Source organism: Triturus cristatus, chromosome 9, assembly GCF_964204655.1.
Source record: "Triturus cristatus chromosome 9, aTriCri1.1, whole genome shotgun sequence".
NCBI lineage: Eukaryota > Metazoa > Chordata > Amphibia > Caudata > Salamandridae > Triturus > Triturus cristatus.
The window spans coordinates 719,344,640-719,357,534 of NC_140592.1; the positions used below are offsets into that span (position 1 = coordinate 719,344,640).

Here is a 12,895-nt window from a genome sequence, read left to right on the forward strand (position 1 = left end):
TGACCAGGGTGAGAGGCGTATATATAGGTTAAAAAGGGTTGAGCTGAGGAAAGGTCCTTGTGGGACTCCACAGACAGGGTTTTTGGGTTCAGAGGTGTAAGGTGGGAATCTGACTCGCAGAGTTCTAATGGAGTGTGAGAAGGTAATCCATCTATGGGCGGCTTGGACTCATGAGATGAGGGTACTGTGGGATATGGTATTGAAAGCTATGGAAATGTCGAGAAGGATGAGAGCTGCAGTTTCCCCTCTATGATGATCCGTCTGGGAAATCCTGACTGAGTGATGTCCAGGAGGTGGTGCCATTCTAGATGGTTGGATTGTTGCCAGTTGATTATTTTCTCCATGGCTTTGGAAGGGAAGGGAAGGGTAGGAGTGAGATTGGTCTGTAGTTACTGAGTTGTTTCGGGTCAGACAAGGGTTTTTTTTGGAAGGTTTTGACTTTGGAGTGTTTCCAGTTGTCTGAAAATGTTGTGCTGTCGATGGAGGTGTTGATGATGGTGGTAAAGTACACACGGATCTAGGTTGCTCCCAAGTAGTAGATATGGTGTGAGCAGGAGTAGATGAGGGATCCTGAGAAGATAGATTTCATAATTTCAGTGTTGACTTATGTGGTGAGGGGGCCCCAGTTCATTACTTGATGGTTGTTCATGGTGGTGCTGGGCAGTAGTCCGATGGGGTCTTCTGAAGTGTGTCGGGAATCAAAGTTACTAGATGCCTTGAGTATTTTGTTGTGATAAAAGTAAGAACGTTTGTTGCAGAGGTACTGTGATGGGGTGATGGTGGTGGTGGCTGCTGAGGGGTTCGAGAATTATCTGATGATGTTGAAGATTTCTATGTAGTTACTGGAGCTAGTCTCCACTCTTAGTGTGAGGGCTGCTTTCCTGGCTGCTCTGATCTGGCTGTGGTATCTTTCAAGTGTGGATTTGTAGGTGCTCCGTTCATTGGCGTCTCTGTAGGTTCTCCATCTTCTCTCCAGCTGTTTGTGGTAACGTTGGAAGTCTCTCTGGTCTTCTGTATACCTGCAGGCTTGAGTGTTGGTTCTTGTTTGACTGACTTCCTTCAGGGGGCCTAGTGTGTTAGAGCAGCCTGTGATTATGTTGATGAAAATCCTTATGTTGTTCTGCCATTTGCCAGTGAGGTCAGGTTGGTTTCATCTGAAGGTGTGAGTCCAGTTCACTTCCACTTCTTGCTCCACTTGCATCTGAAGTTGCTGGCTGGCCTTGGTATTCTGGAGTGGGTTGTATTGATGTGTAAGTGTACAATGGAGTGGTCCATCTAGGTGAGTGGGGTGAGATGGCTGAAGGTAACCTTTTTAGCAGCTGTGAAGATAGGGTCGAGGGTGTATCCTATGTTGTGTGTCAGGCCTTGGATGGTAACAAGGCTATGCTCCAAATGAGGGATAGACACAAGAAGAGGAAGGCAACCCATCAAATAGGAAGCAAGCAAATGAAAGTGACAACTAGGCCAACGAATGGTAGGCAACGGGCGGTCTCTAATTCAACTGTAAGTGGTATGATCCATAGTAGGTCTTTCACAAACAAGATAGGTAAGGGCAGTCTTTAGGGAAGACCTAAAAATGGTAACAAATCATGTATTTAAGACATACTATTTCATATACATTGACTTAAAACACTGTAGGGTCATACCACATAAAGTAAGAACTGGAAGTGCTAATTTAAGGCTTTGCCTCTGCCACTGTTTCGATCTGAAAGTTGTCTTAAATTAGTAGAGGAGCTGCAGCAGCATTTTACCACACTAGACAGTGATATATGGATGTCTGCCACCAGAACTTTAAAAGAATATAATTTTTTTGGCTGTAGATGTAACAGCTTTTGTTGACATCTTCAACGTAATTACAGAGCACAGCAGAAAACATTATATTAAAACACAAAGCAGAATAGCACCTCAACAAATGCAAAGCAGTACACAGCACAACAAAATCACTATAACAAAATGTCTCTATCCCCCTATGACTGTGCGGGATGGTGGCAGAAAAAAGGTGCAATTACAGATTGCACCTGTGTGCATACAGTCGTGCATCATTTACGAATTACCTAGATTAGTGCGGCCTACATTGAACTGACATTTAGACCACTACTTATAAACAAATTTGACAATTTTACGATTATTAATGTAAGAACTGCATTTTGTAAGGTCGCCCGGTCCCACTGTCAATGCAAATTTGTACAGGTAGCAGAGCAATTAATGTACTTTTGTGTTGTTGCCCTTACGCATTAATGCAATCATTGTAAACCCTCTGGTGGGTGGTACCATAATAATATAAAACATTAAATGAATAAACAAATGGACAATAAATGCATGAATGGTAATAACGGAGATACATTTGAGTCTTTTGATTTGAATGTGGGAATTTGCATTCTTTGTGATTAACTTACTTCACCAAAAGCATCAGCCCTGCGTATGCTTCTGAAGAGACAACATATTTCATAATTTGAACTTTCCCTCACTTGTCACCGGCGCCAATGCCCACCCAGTAATAAAAACTGAGGGGCATATCATGAAGGACCGGCGATAATTATCGCTAAGCGCACTTAGCGCTAGGATAATTATCGCCGGGTAATGTGGAATTTTATCTCTGAGATAGCGTGCTATCAGCAACGCTTATCTCAAAAGTGATAAAATTCCAAGTGCTAACTGCCAAATGTGAGATTATCGCTGGAAATCCAGTGATAATCTCACAAAGTTGACCGATAACTTGTTGATAGAGCAGGGCAGACTTAGCCATGATATCCACCTTACATTGGATATAATGGCTAAGTCAAACTAAAAGCAGGCGTAAGGAAAGTAGCGATAACCAATGTTAGCGCTACTTTTCTTATTGCTATACTTGTTAGCGTGCTCATTGATAATTGGAGAAATGTCGGTTAGCGACATTTCTCCAGTTATTTTGGGACGGAACGCCCACTTTGCATCTCATTAGAGATGCAAAGGTGGGCGTTACGAGAAAGGGAGCTAATGCAAGGATTCACGCGATTGCGTGACCTTGCTGATAAGGCGATAAAATTATCGCCGCTTTTCGTCTGAAAACGGACGCAAAAGCGGTGATAATTTTATATCATCTCCTTACTAATATGCCCCTGAGTTGCCAAGATGCAAATCATTTCATCTTCTTGGTGCGGGACAAATAATGCCAGAATGCAACCATGTTGACATGAAAGAACCACGTGACATGAGAACGATAAAGATCTGGGGTAGCCAAGCTCTAAAAGGCAACACCACAGACGTCCAGATGGCAGAGAAATTGCACATATGTCATTGAGATCAGGCTGTTGCTATGATATATATTTAAAACTTGTTTTCCGGATTTCTATCTTTCTCAGTGGTTTTCTAATAGTTTTACAAAGTATGTCAAGGTTGTAATGCAAGAAAGCAAATGCTGCAAAATGCATGACCGTTCAACACTTTGCTGCCTCACCACATTTTTAGTAGAACAGAGTTTCTGTCCTCAGTCATGAGGATTTTGTAAATGCAGAAGCAAGTGCAAACGTATCTACAATTCTCTAGTGTCAAAGGAAACAAATTTGGTCGGTAAACCACCCGGAATAAAAAAAAAATCATACCAGACCCCATTCTAATATTACACTAAATGAGCGACCTTGCCCTTACCAGAGGTGTTCAGGATGTTCTTTCTTCCACATGAATACCTTTAGAAAACAAGCATTGCACTGTCGTATTGTTGACCTATTGGGTTTGACAATGTTTTCTGCCAATGCTCTGCAGCATCGGCCAAATAAGAAGAAAAAAAGTGCCATTAAATATGTACGCTCATATCTCATCCTCATATGCGCACCAGTGGAATGACACAGGCATTGTTTTTTTTCAATTTGCCAAACCAGGATACCAAACACTACTGGGATCAGTAAATTAAAAACAATATATTTTTTAGTGTAAAATGGTGTTTTAGGGAATTCAGAGCGATCTGGCAGCAAATGGCAGTTGCAAAGTCTTCCAAAAAACCCAATATATTTAATGGACTGAAAGGATGAGGGAGCAATGGAGGAGCCGGTGAGAAGCAACCGGAAATTGGCAGGGGCAAAGAGCAACATACATGCGAAAAACACTTTTTATTGCACCGTGGAGCAGCCTGGCAGTAAATAGCAAAACTAACATGTGCTGTACATAATGTTGAACAATGTCAAACATTCACCCCATTACAGAGATCTGGGCCTACAGCCATCGTTTTTTTGCTCCATAATCCATTACAGTTTAAACCCAGCCATATGCAAATCAGTTTTGACACTGTTCCTGGCCAGGTTTTCCCTGGACTGGAGAACAAGTAGCATAGGACCAGTTTTGAGGTTACACCCCTCATCAGCCAAGCTAGCTTGACTCCAGTGGCATAGAGTGCACAGGACCTATATCTGGGTACACCTGTCCCACTAGAGGTGAAAAATTCAAAAAGAACATGTGATGGACAGAATGTTGAACAATGTCAAACATTCACCGCAGTACAGAGATCTGGACCCAAATCCATCGTTTTTTGCTCACCATGCCATTGCAGTTTAAACCCAGCCATATTCAAGTCAGTCTTAACCCTGTTCCCCATGGGAACAGTCCAGACCGAAGTGCCAGGCCAAATTTACCCTGGACTGTAAAACAAGCATCCTAGGACCGGTTTCAGGGTTTAACCCCTCATCAGCCCAGTCAGCTTGACTCCAGTGGCATGGGGAGCACAAGACCCACATCTGGGCATACCCATCCCACTTGGGGTGACAAATGAATAAAGAACATGTGATGGACAGAATGTTTGAACAATGTCAAACATTCACCCGAGTGCAGAGATCTGGGCCTACATCCATCGTTTTTTTGCTCCCCAATCCATTCCAGTTTAAACCCAGCCATATGCAAATCAGTTTTGACACTGTTCCCTATGGGAACAGTCCAGCCCGAACTGCCAGGCCAGGTTTTCCCTGGACTGTAAAACAAGCCTGCTAAGACCGGTGTCGGGGTTTCATCCTTCATCAGCCAGGTTAGCTTGACTCCAGTGGTATGGAGAGCAGCTGCCAGGCCTGGAAAAAAAATAATTATTAAATAAATCATTTGCTTTGACTGTGAGCAGTAGCGGAGCAACAGAAGACTTAATGCGGCGGATGAAAGAGCAGCAATGGAGGTATTTGAAGGAGAAGCAGCACATGAGATAGAGCAAGAAAACACATGCACTTTAATTTAGCATTTAATGAAAAATAAAATAGTAGTTAATAAAATGTGAGCAGTGAGATTATACAACTCAGTCATTCAAAAGGATGTTATGTTGTGGCATTTTATGTTAAGTCAAAGTGTAGAGCACAACATATCACCCGTAAGGGTATACAGGGACTGGAGCAGGAGTGTAGGCCGAGCAGAGCTCCTACTTAAACAGCCAGGTATTCAGTTTTTAGAGGAAGTCGAGAAGAGAGGGGGATCTGGATGTGTTGGGGAAGGATATTCCAGGTCGTGGAGGCAATGTAGAATAGGATTGGCCTTCTCTTTTGCTTCTGTGAATGAGAGGGATGCATGTGAATGAGAGAGAGGCTGAGCATTTTGTCTGATGGGTGATAGAAGTAAAGGCGGTGGTTGAAATAGGCAGGTTCAGCATTTTCAAGGGCTTTGTAGGCGTGGATGAGTATCCTGAATTTGCAGCTTTTGCAGTGTAGTTTTTTGAGGTGGGAGTGATGTGTGTGGGATGTCTAGGATGAGTCTTGTGGCAGTGTTATGTATGGCCTGGAGTCTTTTGGTAGGTTTGTTGGAGATGCCGGCATAGAGTGCATTGCCGTAGTCCAGTCTGCTGGTTATGAGGGCCTGGGTGACTGTGCATCTCATGTTGATGAAAGCCTCTTGAAGATCTTGCATAGCATTCTTAGTAGGAGGAAGCAGAAAGAGGTAACCGTGTTCACTTGCTTGGTCATCATGTGTTTTTTGTCCAGGATGAATCAGAGTTTTCTGCCGTGGTCTGTAGGGTTGGGCGTGGGTCACAATTTGTCAGGCCACCAAACGGAGTCCCATGGAGAGCTCTTGTTCCCAAAGTTCAGGACTTCTGCTTTGTCCATGTTGAGTTTTAAGCAGTTCTCTTTCATCCAGTTAGCCAAATTGGTCATGCAGGTTGTGAATCTGGTCCTAGTGGTGTTGTTTTCATCGGCGAGGGAAAGAATGAGCTTTGTGTCATCATCAGATAAGACAATGTTGAATCTCTGAGCACCTCTGACCAGGGTGAGAGGCATATATCTAGGTTAAAAAGGGTTGAGCTGAGGAAAGATACTTGTGGGACTTCACAGGTTTTTGGGTTCAGAGGTGTAAGGTGGGAATCTGACTCGCAGAGTTCTAATGGAGTGTGAGAAGATTATCCATCTATGGGCGGCTTGGACTCATGAGATGAGGGTACTGTGGGATATGGTATTGAAAGCTATGGAAATGTCGAGAAGGATGAGAGCTGCAGTTTCCCCTTTATGATGATCCGTCTGGGGAATCCTGACTGAGTGATGTCCAGGAGGTGGTGCCATTCTAGATGGTTGGATTGTTGCCAGTTGATTATTTTCTCCATGGCTTTGGAAGGGAAGGGTAGGAGTGAGATTGGTCTGTAGTTACTGAGTTGTTTCGGGTCTGACAAGGGTTTTTTTTGGAAGGTTTTGACTTTGGAGTGTTTCCAGTTGTCTGAAAATGTTGTGCTGTCGATGAAGGTGTTGATGATGGTGGCAAAGTACACACGGATCAAGGTTGCTCCCAAGTAGTCGATATGGTGTGAGCAGGGGTAGATGAGGGATCCTGAGAGATAGATTTCATAATTTCAGTGTTGACTTATGTGGTGAGGGGGCCCCAGTTCATTACTTGATGGTTGTTCATGGTGGTGCTGGGCAGTAGTCCGATGGGGTCTTCTGCAGTGTGTCGGGATTCAAAGTTACTAGATGTCTTGAGTATTTTGTTGTGATAAAAGTAGGAACGTTTGTTGCAGAGGTACTGTGATGGGGTGATGGTGGTGGTGGCTGCTGAGGGGTTTGAGAATTATCTGATGATGTTGAAGATTTCTATGCAGTTATTGGAGCTAGTCTCCACTCTTAGTGTAAGGGCTGCTTTCCTGGCTGCTCTGATCTGGCTGTGGTATCTTTCAAGTGTGGATTTGTAGGTGCTCCGTTAATTGGCGTCTTGGTAGGTTCTCCATCTTCTCTCCAGCTGTTTGTGGTAATGTTTGAAGTCTCTCGGGTCTTCAGTCTGCAGGCTTGAGTGTTGGTTCTTGTTTGACTGACTTCCTTCAGGGGGGCTAGTGTGTTAGAGCAGCCTGGGATTATGTTGCCGAAAATCCTGTATGTTGTTCTGCCAGTTGCCAGTGAGGTCAGGTTGGTATGATCTGAAGGTGTGAGTCCAGTTCACTTCTGCTTCTTGCAAAACTTGCATCTGAAGTTGCTGGCTGGCCTTGGTATTCTGGAGTGGGTTGTATTGATGTGTAAGTGTACAATGGAGTGGTCCATCTAGGTGAGTGGGGTGAGATGGCTGAAGGTAACCTTTTTAGCAGCTGTGAAGATAGGGTTGAGGGTGTATCCTATGTTGTGTGTCAGGCCTTGGATGGTAACGAGGCTATGCTCCAAATGAGGGACAGACACAAGAAGAGGAAGGCAACCCATCAAATAGGAAGCAAGCAAATGAAAGTGACAACTAGGCCAACGAATGGTAGGCAATGGGCGGTCTCTAATTCAACTGTAAGTGGTATGATCCATAGTAGGTTCCTTCACAAACAAGATAGGTAACGGGAGTCTTTAATGAAGACCTAAAAATGGTACCAAATCATGTATTTAAGACATACTATTTCATATACATTGACTTAAAACACTGTAGGGTCATACCACATAAAGTAAGAACTGGAAGTGCTAATTTAAGGCTTTGCCTCTGCCACTGTTTCGATCTGAAAGTTGTCTTAAATTAGTAGAGGAGCTGCAGCAGCTGCATTTTACCACACTAGACAGTGATATATGGTTGTCTGCCACCAGAACTTTAAAAGAATATAATTTTTTGGGCTGTAGATGTAACAGTTTTTGTTGACATCTTCAAAGTAATTACAGAGCACAGCAGAAAACATCATATTAAAACACAAAGCAGAATAGCACCTCAACAAATGCAAAGCAGTACACAGCACAACAAAATCACTATAACAAAACGCAACACAACAAATATGTACAATAATTTTTCTTACACCTTAGATTTTGAAAGCTCTAGTTATCTGGAGCCCTATTAATACATGATCACCCTTTCTCTGCATAGGGAACTATACTTTCAAATCAGGGTGGGTACGTTTACTCATAAAATGGGCCTTAAATGATAGATGATTGTGCCCTATTTGCAATGCTACTGTTACATATCTAGCCCATTGTTTATATATGATAAATCACGAAGATGATGGATCAAGCCTATTTGTAAGCGTCTGGGCACACGTTGCTGTATGGCTCTTAGAATTCTGAGATCTGACCCTCGTCCATTATATAGCTCTATTGCCAAATTCTTGGGCTATATGTGGAAAATAAAAAGAAGGGCTGCCAATTCTAAGACTTGATGAGGGTGTGGGTTGATTGTTTTCCAACCCTATTATACAAGATGTATAGGGAACCAGTTAACTACCCTGACTACCCTATATAAATATAGTATTGTATTGTGTACCTCCTTCAGGATATGGATTTTTTAGGGAACATGGTGGCTACTAGCTAGACGCTAGCAGCCGCGGGCACCATTATGGAGGAAGTGTTCTCGGGAGAGCGGCAGATACGCGGCTGCACGAAAGCTGAAATAGGGCATAAATCAAGCAGAAAAAAGGAGCTTGCACTTACAGGGCTCCTGGCACTAGGGATGATCTCGGAACGCGGTGCTTCTCTGCTGGGAGGAGACCAGAGGTTGAAGCGAGGGCTCCCAGGGATGTGCTGGAGCCAGGGAGCAGGAAGTCTTCAGTGAGTCTGGCAGGCTGGGATCAGAGCTGGAGACAGAGGCAGAGGCAGAGGCAGAGGCAGAACAAGTCAAGCTTGCCTGCAGTATGTCAAGGAGGTGGGGGATGAGGAGAGGGGCCTGAGCAGAGTGGCAAAACAGCAAAAGCAGCTGAAGCATGGAGAGCTGAGTAGGAGTGGGGGACGGCATCTGCATGTGAAGACAGGAAATAACAAGGAAGGTGAGGCTCCCTCCAGGTACACATTGAGGACCAGGAACATCGGAGGTAAGGCAAATCCGCCTATTTCACCAGACGCATTGGCAGATTTGCCACAAGGAGTTTAAACTATTATTAAGGCAAAGTGGGGGCGACAAGGAGGGAGCTCCCAAGGTAGAGGGTTAGGAAAGTCTCCAGTCGGGAAAACTAACCGGGGAAAAGCATAAAAAAATCTGGCGCATTACCCTCCAGGGTTAAAATTACTCCCTCACTTAAATCCTTTTTCCGGGTGCTTCCAAGTATGCAGAAAAATGGCGCAGGGAGTTCAAGCCCCAGTTCAGAAGGGCCTACCCTAGAGTGCACCTCAGATATGCCTAGGAGTAGGGCTAATGTATCAGATACTACCATCAATGCAGAAAAAAGTGCAAATAGTACTGGTAGTTTGATGGAATTGAGCACGTCAAGGGATGAGACTGGGGCACCCCAGGGAGTCAGTATAACTGTCCCCTTGAGTAACAGGCTTGCAGTACTAGCATCACCTGAAGGCCAGGAAGTTCTGCTTCTAGAAGCAAATGGGGACAGACAGAGTTGCTCGGATATGGGAATGCACGAAGCGATCAAAGATGTAGAAATCACTCTGGCAAGCATAATATTGGATCTGAAGAGTAATATAAAAAGCGCTTTGAGGTATCAGAGGCAAATCAACTGGGTATACAAGCTTCATGTTCTGAGCTAACGCTGAAGCTGGATGAAGTAATCCTGCCTACTAAGAAGTTGGAGGAAGAAGTAGGCACAGTGAAGCAGGATGTCGAGAAGAACGCATCTGAGATTTCTAAACTCGGAAGGCAAAATCAAGCCTTAAGAGAAGATTTGGAGAGGGTGGAGAACCAATCTCGCAGAAATAACCTAAGGTTTCTGAATATTCCTGAAACCGAGGAATGATCGGATATGAAGGTCTTTATAATTCCCCCTTACGGAAAAAAATCCTGAAAGATAAGGAAGAGATAAATCTAGAGCATGAAATTCAGAGGGCGCATAGAGAGCCGTTCCGGCGTAACTTGCAAAGAACTAAACCTAGGAAGATCTTGGTAAACTTCCTCTCCTATACCATCAAGGAAGAGATACTCAGTAGAGCACTAAAAAATGGACCCTATTCAGTAAATGGATATTCTCTGCTTGTTAGATCCAATGTGTGTAAGGCTACGGAGCAGAGGCAGTTGGAGTTAGGCGGCAAGATGGAGGAGCTCCGGAAAATGGGAGCAAAAGTCCAGTTAAAATTCCCCACAATGCAGCGCATCATGCGGAATAAACAAATGTATAACCTTCAGACAGTTGAGGCAGTGGAATCATTAATTGATAGGATCAGAAAGGGAGATACTGCTAAATGACCGATAGGGCTACAGGATAGATCATTTGAAAGTATCAATGTATTAGCAGAACTCCCCCAATGGTACGCCCATTAGCATTGCTATGCCTAAAAAGATAGGGAGGGTTCCCCAGGGTAGGTGTAGGTGGGTGGGGTGGGAAGGTGGTGGGGGAGCACGGGTGGGGTGCAGTGGGATAAAAAAACAAAAAAGTCCTCAGAACCTTTTATGCAGAAGAATTTTAATAACGTAGTAAAGAAGCAAGGAACGGAACATCTTGGGAATCATTATGGCTAACATTCCGAGTATCGACATTCTTACATGGAATGTGAATAGTCTTAGGTCTAAACCCAGACAGAGGAAAGTGATGGAATATTTAAAGAACAGACAAGCACAAATTATGATTTTACAGGAGACGCACTTAGTTGCAAAAGAAAGTAAGGAGCTGTAAGTAGTAAGGAGCTGTTTGGTAGGTGTGGGTGGGTCCAAAATTTCATCGCCTCCGATCAACCACAGTGCTGTAAGGGAGTAGCAATCCTAGTTAGGAGTGAATGTGGGATAGAATTTAAGGAGTCGAGTACGGACAGCTCGGGCAGATGGGCTCTAGCTCATTTAAAGTGGGCGGATAGGGATTTCCTATGTGTTGGGTTTTACGGGCCCAACGAGTATAATCCATAGCTCCTGCAATTGTGGGTGGGGGCTTTTAATGTATTGATGGATCCTGTATTGGACCGCTAAACAAGAGGGGAAAGTGCATATGTCCCTAGAATGAGGAACGCCTTGAAAAGTATGATACAGGATCTCGATCTATTGGATTTGTGGAGATATCTGAAAGGGAGGATGAGGGGGTACACGTATCATAGTAAAAAGCACCATCACTTTTCTAGATTATATTTTTTGGTTGATAGATGTTTTGCAACGAATATTAAAAAGATGGAACACCTCCCAGATCACATTTCAGATCATTCAGCCGCAATAGTAACCTTGCAAGCACTTGGACCGCAGCCACCAAAGAGATGGACGCTAAAGCGTGCCCCGCTTCTAGAAGAGGGGGTGGAGACAGCTCTGAAGAAAGCAGCAACAGAGTATTTTGTCAACAACAAAGATACTGCTTCCCCAGGAATTGTATGGGATGCCTTTAAGGCATATATGAGGAGGATCCTGAAAAGCCTCACCTGTGCAAAAAATCGGGAAGAACTAGTGAATTTGGAAAAAGAGGTTCGGATTTTAGAGGAGGTTTTGCACACCATAAGCGCGGGAGAGAAAAGGGAGAAGACCGAAAGGAGGCTAGAAGAGGTCCAATTAGAATTTAAAATCAGGCTGGAACGAAAGTGCAAGGCAAGATGGCAAGCAGCGAATATGAAGGAATTTGAGTATGGCGAGAAAGCTGGAGCCTTGCTAGCTTGGAAAGCCAGGGTTGAAAGATCAAGAAATGATATCAAGGAGTTGAGAAGTGATTTAGGGGTGAAGTTGGACAGCTGGGAAACTATGCAGGAACATATAGTAGCACTGTTTTCGCAGCTCTATAAAGAAAATATAATTCCTGATCCTCCGAAGTTAAGAAGCTGGCTTAGCTCGCTTGGCCTTCCGGTAATGAATGAGGAAGGGAAGGAAATGATGGAAGCCCCAATTACACAAGAAGAGATCAGGGAGGCAATTAAAAGATTTGCCTCTTTCTTGCACCTATCATGTAGTTTTAATATTTGATTATTTTAACATGAGTGTTTTATTGTAGCATTGTATCTGCTTTTAGAACATTGGAACGTTGGCAGCTCCATTGAAGACAATGGAGCGCTCCGGGCTAATACTGGCCGGTATAAGCCCGGAGCTCCAACATTCCAATGATTGTCTTTGTTCACAGCTCTGGCTGTGAACAAAGACTTCAGGGAGCCTGAGGGGATTTCAATCCCCTCGCGCTCCCTGAAGGGCTTTGTTTTGGTAGAACATTCTGCCCTCTAGTGGCAGAATGTTCTAATAGCCTTATAGCCATTCGTAGCAGGGCTATACCGCTGTTAATGGCCCGCTGCTGTTGTTAAAGTCCCTCGCCTTCGGCTCGGGCCTTTAACGCTGCAGCGGGCCATTAACAGCCGGTATAGCCCGCTACGGCGGGCTATAAGGCTATATTCTGGCGCTGGTTGCCGAAAAAAAGTTTATTGATTGGTTTATTGTAACACATTACCACCACCACAATTCTGTTTTCATAATAAGGTGGTAATAAATAGATGTTTGTTCTAAGCACTGTCTTAGTTGCCACTGAGTATATACCACAACATCAAGCAATTTTGTTTCGATCTGGTCCACAACCTTTAATGACAAATGGAACTTGTAGAATATTCCAGATCATTTCCACAACATCACAGTCTGTCATAGTGCCCAATATGTTTCAAAAGAGTTGATTCATGTACGAGTCTAGGTG

General features: G+C 43.9%; 1 protein-coding gene across 2 annotated transcripts in view; it reads left to right on the plus strand.

Annotated features, from left to right (window-relative positions):
• Positions 1–12,895, plus strand: part of LOC146798598 (solute carrier family 22 member 6-A-like) — a 536,863-nt gene that overhangs the window by 11,036 nt on the left and 512,932 nt on the right. The window lies entirely within an intron of this gene.